At 38.3% G+C, this 19,826-nt stretch overlaps 1 protein-coding gene across 3 annotated transcripts in view; it reads left to right on the plus strand.

Annotated features, from left to right (window-relative positions):
* The first annotated feature begins 3,669 nt into the window (after positions 1–3,669).
* The window catches only part of LOC149225587 (uncharacterized), a 204,347-nt gene continuing 188,190 nt past the window's right edge, over positions 3,670–19,826 (plus strand). The window contains exons 1-3 of one of the 3 annotated variants that reach the window (XM_089377174.1): positions 3,670–3,896; positions 3,983–4,107; positions 4,276–4,374. The gene's annotated coding sequence lies outside the window, so the exon portion shown is untranslated. The remainder of the gene's footprint in view (positions 3,897–3,982; positions 4,108–4,275; positions 4,375–19,826) is intronic. The other 2 variants (XM_089377173.1, XM_089377175.1) reach the window with 2 other exon arrangements.

The following is a 19,826-nucleotide window of genomic DNA, read 5'->3' on the forward strand; positions in this document are numbered from 1 at the left end:
AGACATAACACTCCAAACTACTAAACATACAAGAAAACTTGAAATCAAACCAAAAGGACCAAACTTAGAAGTGAGACTAGCGTTGTCTTGTAGCCCAACTTCCTCTGTTCCCCCAACCTTCCTCCATTTCTTGCTCCATTTGAACCTTAATCCTTTCTCCAAGCATGGTGTTGCACATGGAGATATTAATGAGTGAATCACGCCAACTACTATTCGTTGAATGGGAGGGCTCTATAATTAGAGCTCCCATCTTGACTTCCATCGAAGTCATTGCCCTCTGCATAAATGAACTTATGCAAGTGTGCCTTTGAGCATCACATGGGGCTTCTCTTGTCTTATCTGTCTGCACAAACACTCCTAGGAAAACTTGGTTTTCCATGCTGATACACACCCAAATACTTTATTACTTGTCACTAGAATGCATACCCATGGACTTATTTTTCAATATAATATTTTACCCAAAATTATTAACTTATCTACTTATAAAAAGTATAATTGAATTATATGGCTACAAATAGGCTAACATTCATAAACCTAATAAGTAAAGCAAAACCATATCAATATTTTATTTTTGCATTAATAGATGCTCTCAAGCCTAGTATGGAAGAGATTTTATAATTGCATCGAGAGGCACTCACCAGCCCAGTATGGTAGCGATGCTGTAACATAATGTAATGTCCTGTCAAAAAAAAAACCTATGCTAAACATTTTTACTTGGTTAAAATAAAATAAATTTAACCCTACGTTGAAATATAAATAACTTAAAATTAAAATAATAAGGTAAACTTGACTTCATCAAGTTACCAGTGGTTTTTGAGCTCCATGAGAACCCATGGTATTCATGTGGTATATAACTTGTTTAAAGGGGGAAATTAAATATCCTAAGATCCATCTCAACTTGGGGAAATTAAATATGCCTAGATCCATATCCATCTTAACTTCGGATCTATCCAGCCCCGAGAAGGATCACGTCTCTTGAGATGCAAACCTCTTTTATAGTTAAAAGAGATTTGATCCCTATAGGGCTTGGTAGATCGAGAGTATGGATCTAGGATGGTGTTATGTTATGTAAGTGGTGCTCTCCAATCTAGTATGGAAGAGATATTGCAATGTTATGTAATCTACCATTGGTTCAGTAATTAAAATTATAAAATAAAAATAAAAATAAAAATTATTAATTATTAATATCGATTCGATAATCAAAATAAAAATAAAATAAAATTAGAGAGGTCAAATTATTTACAATAAAAATAAAATTGAAAAATATAACAAATTAATGCTTATAAATATTGTTATGGTAGTTTAGGTAAAATTGAGGCTGTAGAGTCAGGGCTCCAAGTTTTGACAACCCATGGTTTTTTCAATGGTATTCTTATGTAATATAACATATTTAAAGGTGTGAATACTCCTTCGTAATTTTCCTTTGGCCTGTGAATGATCATTGAAAATGGTTTCTAGTGACAAGAAGAAATATAAGAGGGATCAAATCTCTAGAGGTCAAATCTTTCCTCAAGTTTTGCACTAAAAAATAGTTTGTACGTTAAGAGATTTGACCCTCTCAACCACTGAAAATGGTTTCTAGTGACAAGAAGAAATATAAGAGGGATCAAATCTCTAGAGGTCAAATCTTTCCTCAAGTTTTGCACTAAAAAAAAAAGTTTGTATCTTAAGAGATTTGACCCTCTCAATGCTTGATAGATGCACAGTCAAGATGACCTAGACTAGTTACCCCCAGGCACTTAGACTGTGAAGAGTTGGCTTGTCAAACTTGTGATGTCAATGAATTGTGACCGGATTCTAGACAAAGAAAGAAAGAAAGCACTTCGATTGTGAAGAGTTGGCTTGTCAAACTTGTGATTTCAATGAATTGCTACCGAATTCTAGACAAAGAAAGAAAAAAAGGAAATTATTTTAACATCCAGAGGCTAAAGATAACCTATAGGACATATTACTTGTTCAGTGTTCGTCCCTTTTCTTGTGAAGCCTCACAATAAACGCTCACAACTTCTAGATAAATTAAATCGGAAAATAAATCAAATTTTTTTTCAAAAAATCACACTTAAAAATCACTCATATAAATGATCAAAAATTAATTATTTCTACAAAATTATCTTTAATATATAATAAAATTTACCCTCATCACTTTTAACCATTTTCAAAATAAAATTTATTTACCTTAACCCATCATTATAATTAAAAAATTAATATAAAAATAAAAATAATTTATCAGATTGGTTATTTCTTTTCTTTGGAATGAACCTAACAATTTTTTAATTAAATAATGTATATTAATAAATACTATATTAATTGTAAGTCTCGAACAAGATTGTAATAGAAAAAAGGCACCTTTTTATATAACCTTTATTAGAATTTCATGCAATGGATTGGTATGGTTCTCATTGTTTCAATGGTTTTTGGGTTTTTTCGAATCCCAGGGTTAGATGTAAGTAAAATAAATAGAGTTTTGGATAAAACTAAGAGCCAATAAGAGTCCTAAATATAGTTTTGGATAAAATTATGGGTAAATAAGAGTGTTTTCTGGAATTATAAGTAAATTTAAGTTTTTAGTGAAATACAGTTTTGGATGAAATTATGAGTAAATAAGGATTTTTGGTGAAATTAAAAATAAATTAGAGTTTTTAGTAAAATTGTGATTTATAATTGATTTTAATTAATAAGTTCTAAATCAACTTTAATTTATTATTAAATTTTAATTGAAAATTTGTAAATGTATTTTATTTGCAATGTATCTAATAATTCTATTATGCTTTATAAGTTTGAGAGGTTTTAGTCTTTAAAATCAATTTATGACAAAAGTAAAACATGAAAACTACTAAATTAATTGAAATTATAAAGATTGATTTTACTAGATGCCAACTAAAATTAGAACTAACTATTAATATTATTTTACCAAGAGGAATCAATAATTGGGGAGGAATCAACAATTGGGTTGATTATGATTGTTACCACTATACTTTTGGGCATTCTAATTGTACCTTTGGGGAGGAATCAACGTTTGGATTGATTCCGATTACCTTCGAGGCTTACTATCTGTCTTCCTCTCCATAAATAAGAGGACTTGAACCTTTTACCTTACTTTCGGGGGATTTCAAACTTGAATCTCTTAATTTACATAATACTTCATATCATGATGATCACCAACTAAACTACACCCTAGGAACTATTATTGACAAAGATTGAAATTTTACAAATAAATATATTGATTTCTTGTAATAAAGCTAAAAAATAAATAATCTTTAGATACAAAATTACACTCAACTAATTTCAACAAATTACTAACTTTTTAAAATATTTTATTAAAATTAAATTTATTATTATTTTAAATATTTTATATAATTATGATAAAGGAATAACATAAGCCAAAATACCAATATTCTTTAGGAAATCTAACATAACCCTATAAAATGTCAATTTTACAAATTATTCAAATATAATAAATTCAGAAAACACCCCTAAATTCCGAAAAGAAAAAAGATATTGTTTAAACTTAGTTTATTTGTAGTAAATAATATAACACATAAAATTTTACCTTGACGCTGACTTCTTGAAGAGCAGAAGTTGATGTTGAGAAATCACGCACCTGTCAAGTGATAACAATAAGATCCTTGGCGTTAATTTTCGTGAATAACAATAAGATTCGCCAGCCAACACACCTCCGCACTTATCGAATCTCATATTTCCTTTTTTCCCCGTAAATAACAATAGGATGGTGGGCCTTCACCATAAAATCTTTTGGAATTTTCATTGCCAACAACACGCATTGTAAGATTCGCTAGCAGCTCACCTGTGCTCTGGATTTTATGTAAACCATGCGAGTCTTGCTTGCTTTTGCATTGATCGATTGATTCTTGACATCAACATCGGTCCTTTATCAGGTGGGTAGTTTTCTAGACCTTTCTCTCCAATCAGTTTAGTTTATATGTGTAATCTGTTTCCAAATATTGGGTTTCCATATGTATAGTGGATCACGCACAGAAGCTGTTCACTTGAACTGAAGTTGGGCGTCTGTAAATCATCTGGGATTCTGTCTTCACAAAACCTCCCAGATGATAGAAGTGAATTCAAAGATCGAGATTTTTCGATTAGGTACCTCCTCGCTGCCCAATCATTCCATAGCAGTTGTTTTTTGGTTTAATGACTACAGCAACTTTTCCACGGCTGTTTTTCGGTTAGGTGCCTCCTTGCTGCCCAATCATTCCATAGCAGTTGTTTTTTGGCTTAATCACTTCTGCAACTCTTCCATGGCTGTTTCAGGCTGACATTGTAGGAGGCAGCAACCCACAACTTGATCTCCAACGGGTGCCCTGCATGAAAGGGGCATATGGCCTAGTGATATACTGGTTCGATATCAAGGTATGGTTGCTACCTGTAACACTCCCGCTTAAGCCATGTTGGAAGGAGCAATCCCCATCTTGATATTGATCCAGTAAGGGTGCCCAGCAGGAAAGGGGCATGTAGCTACTTCCAAACGACATTGCATTTGATTGATATTGAATGCAGCTATACACTTAAAAACAGATATGTGATTTTGTCCAATAAAATAATTAATTTAATGATGGTTGGTACCACAATAGTCGGGTCTAAAGAATTTGTATTCTTATTATATAGAAAGAATGCTAGAGTCTTCAACATGCTTGGAGAAGAGAATACTCATTGCATGAAGTGAGTTCAGTAGTTTTTAAAAGCCTGGGCAGCTTCCATGCTGTCATCCCAATAGTTTAGAATATTCCTGGTTGATGTTTTCTTCTCTGTTTTTGTTGAGTTGGCAAAGCTAGGACTTAAATGTTCTTCATGCTTATTAAGCACCCACATTCTCATGATTGCCTGAGAGAGGTCCACACTGGCTGCTTACAAACATATATCCATTTATGATTTCGGTAACAGAACTCCCAGAGACCCAGAGATGGATTAATCTTTGACTATCTATGTTTTTTTCGTCAGGTAAATCCTTCTTGATTGGAGGGTACAGAACTCCTTATAATATCAACTTTACAGCGAGCAAACCTTTGTCTATGAAGCTGTGACTGACGTATCTATTCTGTCAAAGTCACCCAGGACTTGGCACTTGGCCTTATCCGCAAAGACTGCATTAGCACGAGGGATCACCATTAACAACTTCCTCACATATTCTTGGAATCAGTGCTGCTTCATTAACGCAAACCACAGCTCACAAAGGCTTTGGTCAACCACTTTAACAGAAGGAGCGCTTGTCTTGAGGATCTTAGTAGTAAACAACTTGAACAATTTATTCTGTTTAGTTGGTTGAAAATGCTACCCACTAGACAATGGTGCTTTCAGTTGCAATATGCCCTCGTGGGATGGGTATCGCTGTGATGGATATCGCTGTTTGTAATGAGGGTGTAATGGTGATTAGACACTTGTACAGTCATTTCTTGTCTGTCAAACAGAATTTTGTGGACAACTTAGACTTTGTTTTGTAGATCATTTGACTTCAAATCTAAATGAGTTTAGTAATAATGACCAATTTTCATTGTCAAGGATGGATGCTAGAATTGTATCATCATAGTTGTAAGCTGCATTTGATCAACTAAACACAATAATAAAGACAATCCCTAATTTACTGTATTTGAAGGATGAACACCAACAAAATGATATGATAAAACTTCAGAAGGCTGGAGTTTGCAGATTGAATGTAGTTGATCCGATAGAAGGATTGATGAATCATTTCAATGGGAGGATGCATTTAGATATTATCTTTATGTACTACTCCTCAAGGGTTATGAGTCCTGACCTAAGTTGCAGGAAATGTGTAGGGAGGGGATGTACCAGGTGCATTTCTCTATGGACATGCGGAAACATGTGTCATATGGCCCTGAAATGCATTTTTAACCATACAAATACTTTACACAGGTGGAAAACATGTTTCCGGCCTGTACCACCATCCATACAGCACATTTCCAAGACTAAATGTGCCAATTTTAAATGGGTTTGACCATTGGGACCCACCAATTTGAAATTAAAACCCAATTAGGGTTAATTAATCATTAATGAGTGGTTAAATTTTGATTGGGTTTGACCAAAAATGCTGGAGCCAGGCAAGTAATGCTAATGTTAAATTCTTAAAGTAAAAGGGACTGGTCAATTAATCATTTATTAGAGGTTAGGTTTTGACTGGGATTGACCAACAATGCTGGAGCTTAGTAAGTAATGGTAATGTTAAATTCATTAAAAGGGAAATGCCCATTTTACTTAAATTTCTAACATTTCCATTAATTGTTTCAAGATGCTTGACAATGGTCCCAACTTCATCAAACTTCATATGGAGAAAGTAGAATTTTATATCCCTTTCAAAATTCAACAAACTGAACAGTTTTTAGGATTTTATGATTGACAGGTTTGCAACATTTTCATTGGATCCTACCGTATATGAGGTTATAGTATTGGCATTGAATCAAGAGCAACAAGCCTTTTAAGTACCTCAATATGTTGAGAATTGTAGCTTAGATAGGAACTTTCACACATGTGAGAAGTGTTGAAATTCTATAACATGTGCAGTAGAATACAGTTTTCTAATCTGATAATTACTTCATAATGATTTTCAAACAATATTTCTCATGCCACTAATATCATAGAATAATTATCACAGAAAATCCTATGTTGCAGGGAGACCCGTTTCCACCAAAATTCATGGTGTTTCCTTCCACCAAAATTCATGGTGTTTCCTTCATCCTGACGATTTGGGTGCTTTGGAACTCGTTGGAAACTTCCCCAATTGGCTGGGGACTTTATCGGTGACAGACTTCCAGGCCGTCCCTCGAAAAATCGTGTTAAAATTGACAACTAGGGCCAAATTCCACCTTGGGCCAACTCATTTGATGGAGATGATGATTGCATTAAATTCCTCTTTTCTAGAGGACCAAAGTTGATATAAAGATCATCCAATTTGGACAAGCAGGAGTGTGTTTTTGAATTTATGCCCACACATGTGCAAATTGTTCGGGTGGGTCACATCATCATGTAGGCTCATGAAGCCCAATGGACGTGACTCTTCAATCTCAACAACTTGCATAAATACAAGTGCCCTCTTATCTCATTTGGCATCATCATCACACACATTTCTTCTCTCTACTTTTCTCATTGGTTCGTACAACTATTGGGTAGATCTTCTCTCTCTCACACGTGTGGCAGAAGGACGACTTTTTTGGGCAAATTGCAGGGCCAAATTTCAGGATTGTTGCAGGAGTTTGACCAACGTTGACCGAGCACTTTGACACATCCTTTGACTGCAATTTTTGTGTGAAATTTTCCTTTTTGGCAGGCCATACAGTTTGGCACAAAAACCGAGAATTTCTGGGCACTTTGACCATAGGGCTAATTGTAGTGTTGCCTGCAGAGTTGACCAAGTTTGCCTGTAGTTTTTCAAGACTGTTTTGGGCTGACTTTGACCACCTTATTAGGCCGAGTTTGACTGTGTGAGCGTGCTCCAAACAGGAAGATTTGTTGCTGCGTTGACCATCTTTGACTTTCTGGTTAGGGTTGAATTTGACTGCAGATTTGACAAGGTTGTTTTGACTGTGATTTGGCAAGTCAAATTTTCACTTTTGTACTTTCTCTCTCTGTTGAACATTTGATATAATAATAAGAAGAATTGATCAAAGGGTTTTCCCCACATTGGGGTTTTTCCTTGGCATCTGCCAAATCTGGTGTCCTCTTGTCTTGGCTTGTCTTCTGCATTTTGTTTCATGTTCTATCTACTTTTACTGTCAATGTGATTAATGTGTTTGCTATTGAAAACTAAATTGGAAATTGTCATTGGGCTGCTAAAGGAACATTGAAGTAATTGTGCTAAGCATAGAACATACTATTGTTAACTGGATTTTACATGGGATCAGAGCCTAGGTGAAGACAAAGCCCAAGCAAGAGAGAGAAAATCAATCACTAAGGGAGAGCTATTAGACAAGATTATTGGACTAGCTTCAATGGCTACTACATCTTACTTCATATCTGAGGATAAGCTCAAGGAAAAATCTGACTATCATGCATGGAAGATGACTTTGGATTTGACTTTGGAAGAGCATGATGCCATGGAGTATGTGTAGTGAAGAGTGGTAGAGTCTCCTTCAAATGCACCTGCTACTGCAAAGACAAAGTACAAGAAAGGTGAGGTCAAAGCGAAAAGAATTATCATAGACTCCATTCAAAAACATTTGGTTGCCTATATTTCTGATTTGGGAACATCTAAGGAGATGTATAATAAGTTGATTGGGATGTTAAAAGTAAACAATGCATTTCAAATCTTCTTTCTCAAGAACAAGTTGAAGGACATCAAGATGGATAAAGGGGAGTCTGTCCAATCCTACTTCATGAGGATCACACAAATCAAGAATGACCTTCTATCCATTGGAGAAGTTATTACTGATAGGAAGCTCACTCTCATTGCATTTGGAGGTCTTTCAAGAGCATGGGATGTGTTAACACAACCATTCTCAACAATGACAGGATTTCTAGTTTTGATGAATTATTGGTGAGATGCACTCAAGAAGAGACGAGGATGATGGAGAGAGACAAACCCTCAAATGGAAATGAACCTACTACCTTCTTCGCTCATGCTAAGAGGAAGAATAACGCTGGTCCAAGGAGACAGGGTCAAGGGTTCAAGCAGGGATTCAAAGAAGGAAAGGAAGGTGCTACAATTGTAACAGGTTTGGCCACTATGCTAGAGAATGCCCTCACAAGAAGAATTCTCCAAGGGATGATGACAACAACAACCACAACAATTTCAAAGGCAATGGAAATCAAAGGAACAACAGGTTCAACAATAAAGGAAAGAGGAATGCTCTCGCTGCTCGATATGGAAATGGTCAACTTCCCAAAAGGACGAGAAATTCTAGGTACAAGGAAAGTAATGTTGGAGAAAAACAAAAGGAATTTTATCTTATTTCTGCTCTATCCATTGTCTCTCCTTCGGATACTTTGGATCATTGGTTGATTGATAGTGGAGCCTCAAGACACTTCATTGGGTACAAGGAGGCCCTCTCAAATTTGGTTGAAAAGAAGACTAATTTGGAGACCATACTTGGAGATAATGCCACCTATCCCGTGAAAGGAATAGGTACTATCACTCTTCACTTAAAATCAAGGTCAAACCATTCATCTACAAGAAGTATTGTATGTACCCAATTTGAAGAAGAACTTTGTGTTTATTTCTGCAATGGAAGATAAAGGCTTCAAGGTAGCATTCATCGATGGAAAGGTACGTATTTAGCAAAGAAACTCAGAAGATGCATTTACACTTGGATTTAGGGTTGAAGGTCTCTATCAAGTTGGAGGAAGTCCTTTGGGAACCTTGACTTGCGATACTTCTCTTCAATCTAAATTATGGCACCAAAGATTTGTTCACCTTCATTACAAAGCCTTACCTGGGGTAAGGAAGATGGTCACAGATATGCTTGAGTTCAACATGAATCATGAAGGAGTTTGTCAAGGTTGTGCTGCTAGGAAACTTACAAGGGGACCATTCCCTTTAAGTGAAAGCCAAACCATTGATATTTTTCAATTGGTCCATTTTGACCTATCTGGAATGTTGCCTGAAACATCATTGGGAGGATACATAGTACAAGAAACCACCCAAAGATGATGTTGTCATCTTTCTGCATACATCTAAATGCACTAGATCAATGTTGAATGAAGTAGGGACATTTTTTGCAAGCGGATCCGTGAAACCGTCATTTCCCAAAAATATAGGAAGCGAGGTGTCTTAGAAGCATCTACTCTCTCTCTCTCTCTCTCTCTATATATATATATATATATATATTTATTTATTTATCTGTTTTTTGCATTTATATTAAAAAAATATCCAAAATACCAAATTAGTTGTAGAAGACATGAAAACATGCATATTTTTACATAAATCAAGATAGATATGGCATCCATTGTATATCAATGATTAATTATTCCAGCATCAACCATCTAGAATCTAGATTCCTCTTCCCTTGTCTAGCCTTTGCCTCTACTTCGATTCTCTAGGGATATTAGTCAACATTGCCCAATTTTGATCAAATGACCTAATCCAAGTCTTATAATATGGTAGAGAAAGCTTAACATGCCTGATCAATGACTTTGACTTTAGTGAAGGGTACATTTTTGCTAAAGCCATGACAAAGCAGTTCAACAATCAACAACACCAACACTAGGGTACATATAGGGCTCGGTGCTCTTGATTAAATGCTAGTCACATGCCCTCATACATGATATAAGCAAATGAAATGCCACAATCCCATTGATCCTGAAAACTGTTAAGTTTGTTGAATTTTGAATGGGATATGAAATCATATTTTCTCCATGTGAAGTTTGATGAGGTTGGAACCACTTTTAAACATCCTGAGTCATTTCATGGTAATGTTAAAAATTCAAGTAAAATAGTGAAAATGAAAGATAGAGGAGAATGTCACTTTTAATTTAAAAATTTAACATTACCATTAGGGAGCATCAAAGGGCACCTTGGGAGAATTCAGAAAGCGTAGTTCCTCACATAACAGTTCGAAATTTGCAAAAAAAAGAAGAAAAAATAGCCTCGTGGAACTATGTGAACCATCCACCTTCTCTCAGATCCATGTTAGTTTTTGTAGCATCGGATGTGTTCTAGGCATGAAATTTTGTAGAGAGGCTAGAATACATGAGATCTCCAAAACCCATAAATCTTTTCTGGAAATTCCGCCCAGAAGTGTCTCAATTAGATTATTAACCAATTTTTTAAATATTTCCTAAGTCTAAACTGAGGGAATATAGTTAATTAATCAATATTAATTGAAATAAGGCGAGAATCATCTAGAAACTCACACGGACCGATCCAAAGATGATCCTAGTCATTGATCAAGTTTTCATCTTGGCCGTTGGTGCTCCAACAGAGGATTATAAGAGGAGGTCGATGTGGTGATGGAGAAGACACTTGAGAGGTTTGATTTCTGAGCAGATCGATTTCTAGAGTAGCAGCAGTCAGTTGCTGAAGAGAGAGCTAGAGATCGAAGCAATGAGAGGGGCAGAGAAAGTAAAGTCGGAGGAAGATTTCCAGATTCGGTGAGTGCATTTGCAGAGACGCAGAAGAGCCACAGAGAGGCTGACGCTGGGGCAATGTACTAGCCTCTAGAGGCAGTTTCGATTCTGTTGGGGAAAGACGAGTTTCAGTGCCAGAAGTTGGACAGTCATTCCAGAGACCTGGAGAGATATTTTCCTAGACGACACCAGACTAGAGGGGAGGCTGATTTAGATTGAGTGCAGAAGGGAATGTGCTAGGGTGATGTAGTAATTGTGCAGAGGTAGTTTGGACAACTCACTCGGAGTTGTGGTCAGAGCCTGGATTTGCCTGTGGGGTGAGGAAAATTCCTAGCAGATTTTTGCCAGTATTTTCTTTGCAGGATTGCCAGTATTCGGCATCTAGATTGTACTCAGATTATTTCACTGCTGCTTAATAATAAAACCCTCAGCTGTTGCACCGGTTTTCCCAAGTTGGGTTTTTTCGGGGACTTGTGTCCAAAAATAATTGTGTTATTTTATGCGTGCGCTACTATTTCTTCCAGCATTTATTATTTCGTAGTTTTGTTTTTGTAGCTTGCAGTGTGATTTATTCAGTATTTGCTGTAGCAAACAATAAATAAATTGTTAAATTAAATTAACAATTAGGAGAATAATTTTCAGTTGCTGCAATAGGATTCCAGTTTGGAATTTTCACATGGTATCAGAGTGTAGTTGATCAGTTGGAGAGCTTACAGGCGAAGAGAGAAGGAATTTTGCTGCTCATTGTGGGAAGCAGGCCGAAATTCCTAAGGGCAACATAGTCATTTTGCCATGAGGCCGAATTACTTGTGGAGGTTTGATTTTTTTGAGTGAGGGGTAGAAAAATTCGATCCTACTAGATCAAGTGATTCCAGAGGCAGAGGGAGCAGCTCAGATTTTCGTTGGGCAGATCTCTAGCTAGATGCAGAGGTTTTGCAGCAGTACGCTAGAGTAGAGCCAACGTCGGGTGGAAGGAAGAAGAGCACACACAGAGGGAAAATTTTCCTCAGGGAACTTCTAGTCTCAAGAAGTTCAATTTTTCCTTGCAGATCAACAATCGTTGTGAGCAGATCTTCTCACTCTAGAAGGGAGTGCGAATAACAGAGCAGCAGCTGAGCAGAAGGAAAGAGGAGATTTTGATATTTTGTTGAGATGGCCACTGCTGGGCTTCGTGATTAGGATAGGTTGGATGGGGCTTTTAATTATGTCATCTGGAAGGCAAGGATGTCCTTCCTTCTAGATGAATATGGCCTGAAAACATATATTGATGCAGTGGTAGTAGTTCCCCAGGATGCAGATCAGTTGAAGGAGTACAGAAAGGAGATGCCACGGGCGAAACGATTGATCCTAAATGGAGTCCGGGATCATGTAGCTGGCAAAGATACTGCCAAAGAGATGTGGGATGCTCTCTCTATGCTATACCAAGGTACTTCCGAGCAACGAAAGATGTACTTGGAGGAGCAGCTAAGATGCATCAGTATGCAGAAAGGGGAAGGCATAGACCCCTTCCTCAGCAGGATTCAGGAGGTTTGGGACCAGTTGTCAACTGTTGGGCAGCGTCTCAACTGACAAAAATTGTGAGATTGGCACTCAATAGTGTCTCCGAGGAATGGCAAGCCTTTTTCCAGAGCATATTGGGCAGAGACAAGCTACCAGATTGGGACATCTGACTATAAGCTCAAGGAAAAATCTGACTATCATGCATGGAAGATGACTTTGGATTTGACTTTGGAAGAGCATGATGCCATGGAGTATGTGTAGTGAAGAGTGGTAGAGTCTCCTTCAAATGCACCTGCTACTGCAAAGACAAAGTACAAGAAAGGTGAGGTCAAAGCGAAAAGAATTATCATAGACTCCATTCAAAAACATTTGGTTGCCTATATTTCTGATTTGGGAACATCTAAGGAGATGTATAATAAGTTGATTGGGATGTTAAAAGTAAACAATGCATTTCAAATCTTCTTTCTCAAGAACAAGTTGAAGGACATCAAGATGGATAAAGGGGAGTCTATCCAATCCTACTTCATGAGGATCACACAAATCAAGAATGACCTTCTATCCATTGGAGAAGTTATTACTGATAGGGAGCTCACTCTCATTGCACTTGGAGGTCTTTCAAGAGCATGGGATGTGTTAACACAACCATTCTCAACAATGACAGGATTCCTAGTTTTGATGAATTATTGGTTAGATGCACTCAAGAAGAGATGAGGATGATGGAGAGAGACAAACCCTCAAATGGAAATGAACCTACTACCTTCTTCGCTCATGCTAAGAGGAAGAATAATGCTGGTCCAAGGAGACAGGGTCAAGGGTTCAAGCAGGGATTCAAAGAAGGAAGGAAAGGAAGGTGCTACAATTGTAACAGGTTTGGCCACTATGCTAGAGAATGCCCTCACAAGAAGAATTCTCCAAGGGATGATGACAACAACAACCACAACAATTTCAAAGGCAATGGAAATCAAAGGAACAACAGGTTCAACAATAAAGGAAAGAGGAATGCTCTCGCTGCTCGATATGGAAATGGTCGACCTCCCAAAAGGACGAGAAATTCTAGGTACGAGGAAAGTAATGTTGTAGAAAAACAAAAGGAATTTTATCTTATTTCTACTCTATCTATTGTCTCTCCTTCGGATACTTTGGATCATTGGTTGATTGATAGTGGAGCCTCAAGACACTTCATTGGGTACAAGGAGGCCCTCTCAAATTTGGTTGAAAAGAAGACTAATTTGGAGATCATACTTGGAGATAATGCCACCTATCCCGTGAAAGGAATAGGTACTATCACTCTTCACTTAAATCAAGGTCAAACCATTCATCTACAAGAAGTATTGTATGTACCCAATTTGAAGAAGAACTTTGTGTTTATTTCTGCAATGGAAGATAAAGGCTTCAAGGTAGCATTCATTGATGGAAAGGTATGTATTTAGCAAAGAAACTCAGAAGATGCATTTACACTTGGATTTAGGGTTGAAGGTCTCTATCAAGTTGGAGGAAGTCCTTTGGGAACCTTGACTTGCGATACTTCTCTTCAATCTAAATTATGGCACCAAAGATTTGTTCACCTTCATTACAAAGCCTTACCTGGGGTAAGGAAGATGGTCACAGGTATGCTTGAGTTCAACATGAATCATGAAGGAGTTTGTCAAGGTTGTGCTGCTAGGAAACTTACAAGGGGACCATTCCCTTTAAGTGAAAGCCAAACCATTGATATTTTTCAATTGGTCCATTTTGACCTATCTGGAATGTTGCCTGAAACATCATTGGGAGGATACTTATACTATGCAATTTTTGTGGATGACTTCTCTCGCAAAACATAGATCTATTTCTTGAAGAAGAAGGATGAAGTGTTCAAATGGTTCTGTTATTTCAAAGCGTTGGTGGAAAATCAAACAGGGAAGAAGATCAAAATATTGAGGACAGATAATGGAACCGAATATGAATAGAGAGGTTGGCATTAAGAGGGAGACAACCATTCCATGAAGTCTTGAGCAAAATGGAGATGCTGAAAGAAAGAATTGAACAATCATGGAAGCCACCCGTGCCATGCTCCATGCTCAAGGTTTACCAAAGTTCTTATGGGGAGAAGTTGCAAACACTGCTATCTATGTTCAAAATAGGAGCCCGCATCAAGCACTGGATTTCAAGACACCCGAAGAAGTTTTCACTGGTAAGAAACCTGATGTTTCTCATTTTAGAATATTTGGTTGTCCTATGTATTTTCATGTGCCTAAAGAGAAAAGAAACAAGCTAGAAGCATATGGGAAGAAAGGTATATTTGTGGGCTACAATGAAAATTCAAAGGCATATAGAATCTATGTGCTTGGACAAAGAGATGTGGAAGTTAGCCATGATGTCACCTTCGATGAAGACACTGCACTTGGGAAGGCCAGAGATCTCCCCATTCTAAGGAAGGATAATCATGATGCTGCAGAAAAGCAGGATGAACCTCCGACAGATGAGTTTATTCCCAATGTTGAAGGTCTGATGGATCCCACTGATCCACCTCTTAGTGATCCCTCTACCTCAAGAAAAAGACCTTTGTGGCTCAAAGATACTCTCGAAGATGATGAAAGATATATTGCTCCAAGAGAGACATTTTGTGAAAGCAAGAAGCCGAACAGGTATCAAGGGTACTTAGTTGCCATGAGTACTATTGTTCAATCTGATCCATGTATGTTCGAAGAAGTCGTAAAGCACCAAGTGTGGAAGGATGCGATAAATGAGGAATATGAATCTATCGTGGAAAATGATGTCTGGGATGTGGTGCCTAGACCAAAGGACAAGTTTGTAGTCACCTCAAAATGGCTATACAAAATTAAACATGGCGTTGATGGGAGTGCTGAAAAATATAAGGCCAGGTTCGTTGCTTGAGGCTTCTCTCAAAGGGAAGGAGTGGACTATGACGAGATATTTGCACCGGTTGCCCGATATACTACTATCTAATCATTTATTGCTCTCGCTGCTTCTCAAGGATGGAGCCTACATCAAATGGACATTAAGACTGCTTTCTTGCATGGCTCGCTTAAGGAGGAAGTCTACTTGGAACAACCTTAGGGGTTCGAAGTACAAGATCGAAGGACACACGTGTGCAGGTTGAAGAAAGCCCCTAGGGCTTGGTATGAGAGGATTGATAGCTATCTTATGAAGTTGGGATTTACAAGGAGCAATGTTGATCCTAACCTATACTTCAAGGTTGAAAAGGACATGCCTCTCATTTTGGTCGTTTATGTAGATGATCTCTTTCTGATAGGTACAAAACATCTCATTTATCAATGCAAGAGGGAGCTGTCTTCCGAATTCGAAATGAAGGACCTAGGTCTGATGCATTACTTCCTAGGCCTGGAGGTCTGGCAAAATCCAAGTGAGATTTTCATTTTTCAAGGAAAATACATTGTGAAGCTGCTCGAGAGATGTGGTATGGTGGATTGCAAGTATGTGTCTACTTCGATGGAAATCAACTTCAATAAACTATGTGGAAGTGTTGTTGGGCCCGAATTGGCAAACCCTTTTGAGTATTGACAACTTGTGGGGGCCCTGATGTTCTTGCTAAACTCCCAACTGACTATATGCTTTGCTGTGAATATGTTGAGTCAATTTATGGTCGAGCCTCATCACATACATTGGATTGCTGCTAAGAATCTCTTGAGATATCTTCGTGGCACAATCAACTATGGACTGAGATACACTGCCGGGAATTTGAGGCTACATGGATATACTGATGCTAACTGGGCTGGCAGTGTGGTGGATTGTAAGAGCATGTTTGGATGTTGCTTCTCTTTGGGGTTTGCGTCAATTTCTTCGATGAGCAGGAAGCATAAATTGATTGCTCTAAGCACTGCTGAGGCCGAATACATTGCTGCTAGTATGGCCTGTTGTGAAGTTGTTTGGTTGAGGAAGCTCTTTAGTGAGCTATTTGAGCATGTGCTGGATACCACTGTGATCTACTGAGTGGGATTCGCCTTTTAGAGAATCTGTGTTCGACGACTGCTCCAAGCACATTGATATCAGGTACCACTTTATCTGGAATATGTTACAACGGGGAGCAATAAGGTTTCAACACATCAGGACTGATGAGAAAGTCTTAGACATCCTCATGAAGCCCTTAGGGAAGGTCAAATTCTTGCCCTTTCGGGAGAGACTTGGAGTCGTGGAAAGACCCTCCCATGAGGGTCGCGTTTGAGTTGGACATTGAGCTTTGGGAGCTCTTGGGGGCCTGGGGTATTTCTTGGAGCTATGAGCGACCATAGGGTGAGTGGTTCGCCTTCTCCTATTGGTGCGTTGTGTACAGGGTGAGTGGTTCACCTTCCCTTGTGATACCCCATGATGATTGACATGTGTGTAGGGTTAGTGGCTAACCTTCCCCTACTATACATGTGTGTAGGGTGAGTAGTTCACCTTCCCCTACGATTGACATATGCACAAAATGAGTGGTTCACCTTCTCTTATGGCATATGAGCAGGATGAGTGGTTCACATTCTCCTGCTGATGCCCCAACATACATTTTACCCATGTAGTTCGGGACTCATGGGAAGTACCTCTTATCTGGCCAATGAGTTGGGAAAAGTGGATAGGGACCATAACACTACTGATGGACGCATTGTGTACTGCCGTACTCCCTATGTCTAGGATGCATGGTGTTCAACAACTTGATCTGGGATCAAGTCTGATTGAGGTTCTACCTTTGGACTGACTTTTGTCAGTGGAGAGTGGTAAGGTCTTGTGACTCACTCTCGATCGATTCTTCTTCATTATTCATATTAGTGTTCAACAGAGCAAAGATGAGATGAGATACAAAGATGGTACATGACGACAAGATGGCATGATGATTGATGATGATGGATGGATTGGCAGGTGGAATTCTCCCTAGTTGAGAGGGAGTCTTAAAGTTGGAAACTAGGTCCAAATTCCACCTTGGCACAACTCATTTGATGGAGATGATGATTGCATTAAATTCCTCTTTTCAAGAGGACCAAAGTTGATATAAAGATCATCCAATTTGGAGAAGAGGAAGTGTTTTTTTGAATTTATGCCCACACGTTTGTTTAGGTCGGCCACATCATCATGTAGGCTCATGAAACCCAATGGATGTGACTCTTCACCCTCAACGACTTGTATAAATACAAGTGCCCTCTCACCTTATTTGGCATCATCATCACACACATTTCTTCTCTCTCCTTCTCTCATTGGTTCGTACAACTATTGGGCAGATCTTCTCTCTCTCACATGTGTGGTAGAAGGACGAATTTTTTGGGCAAATTCCAGGGCCGAATTTCAAGACTGTTGCAGGAGTTTGACCAACGTTGACTGAGCACTGTGACTCATCCTTTGATTGCAATTTGTTAAAATTGGACAACTAGGTCCAAACTCCATGTTCTGATGCTCAGATTAAGAGGCTAATATTTTTGTTGGATTCCTCTTTCTGAGAGGTGTAAAATCCATATAAAAATAGTCTTAATCCGATGAACAGAACTTATATTTTGAATTTATTATTCTTAATAAATTATATGTGCAAGGTCAGCCAGTTTTGTAATGTAGGCTCACATGCCCAACAGATGTGTCACACACCCTCATTGATGGATATATATACAGGAAAAGTTGGAGAGAATTTGAACACAACTCAACTCACATCTTCCTCTCTCATCCTAAAAGTACGAGCTACCAGGAGGGTTGTTGTGACACATGCTGCGCTGGCTGACCAAAGGAGACTTTGCTGGTTGAAGCATCCTGTTGACCGCCGAAACGAACACATTCATTTTTCTTGTTTCTGATTTGTCTTCTGTAAGATCTGCTTATATGTTCTATCTGCATTTTGCTTATCTACTTGTATGATTGCTGTGAGAAAAGTGAAATTGCTCTTAGCATAGAACATCTACAAAACTTTACATGGTATCAGAGTTGAGGTGAAGACAAACTCTATCTATAGCAATCATCATCGAAGAAAACACATTCCTGAGGTAATCTCCTCCTCTCCACGTCTTGGGTTTTTGGAGAAGGAGTGAGACATCAAGAATAAGATGCTGGCCCATGATGCCCTAGCTCTAAATCTCAGCAATATGAAACCCTATACGCTGGTATGGTAGAACATGACAAAGGTTTCTAGCCGCAGTCTAAACGTAAGGCACAGTCCAAGCATAACTCGAGTATCCGCATTGAGTTAAGTATCTACAGTACTCTGAAGGGTAGCCACAGCAATATGAAACCCTATACGCTGGTCATGAAGACTCATACGCAGTCTTGGGTGCCACAGTGATCAAGCTGCAATTATGAAGAGGTCATTACGTATGATACAGTCATAGAGGAAGCACAACATTCACGATATATACGACACCTTAATTATGCACAGCATACAGTCACGCAGGAAGTATATACGCACTTCATGATACATCATGCAGGAAATTATGTATATGCTATGCTGTCATATATATATATATATATTGGAACGCAGTTATATATAATATACCACGCAAAGTTAGCCACAGTGAAGGAAGGAAAACAGCGTGGATGTATACACGTTGTCATACCACGCAGCCCTAATCTGCTTCGGTCATAACTATAGTGATACGTTAGTTATATTGAACGCATTATGGGATGACAGCAACGTAAGCCAATGCAGTCACATTGAACGCAGGGACGCAGTCATATTATATACGCTGCAGTAATGTAAATGTTGGATATATACGCTGGGCACTGGAAATATATACGCTGGGCATTCATATAAATATCTTGGAACGCAGTCATAACATATATCTTGGAACGCAGTCTATACACGCACAATTGGAGAACTTAGCCGCTGTTCACATGGTAGCCGCATTGATATATTGACATGTTGGAACCCACAGTCTATACGGGAAACGCATTCAGGTATGGAAATACGCACAGCAAAGAAGAAAAGTAATACGTTGCTCTGGGAAAATCTAGCCACAGTTCATGAAGAGATACGCATCAACTCAGTCATGATATATGCTCACAGGCCCTAATCCATAGTGAATCTGGAAGCGTGGTTACTGACAACACTTATACGCCGTTTATGAAGAGATACGTGAGTTCATATATACGTTGGGGTGATACGCTAGTCGATGGACAGTGTATGCTGGTCTATGGGCAGTGATCCGCTGTAGCAATATATTTATATTCGCAAGCAAACCAAGCAGTGATATATGCAACTATATATACCTTACCACGCTGTCATATACACAACAATATATACGCTGTCATGAAAACACTTCTTACGTTGTTCATGAAGACATACAGTGATGCCCTAGCTGCAGTGGCCGCAGTGAGGAAGACAT

This window comes from Pinus tabuliformis, chromosome J (assembly GCF_031772625.1).
Source record: "Pinus tabuliformis cultivar Carrire ecotype Pingquan chromosome J, CPIR1, whole genome shotgun sequence".
NCBI classification, from domain to species: Eukaryota; Viridiplantae; Streptophyta; class Pinopsida; order Pinales; family Pinaceae; genus Pinus; species Pinus tabuliformis.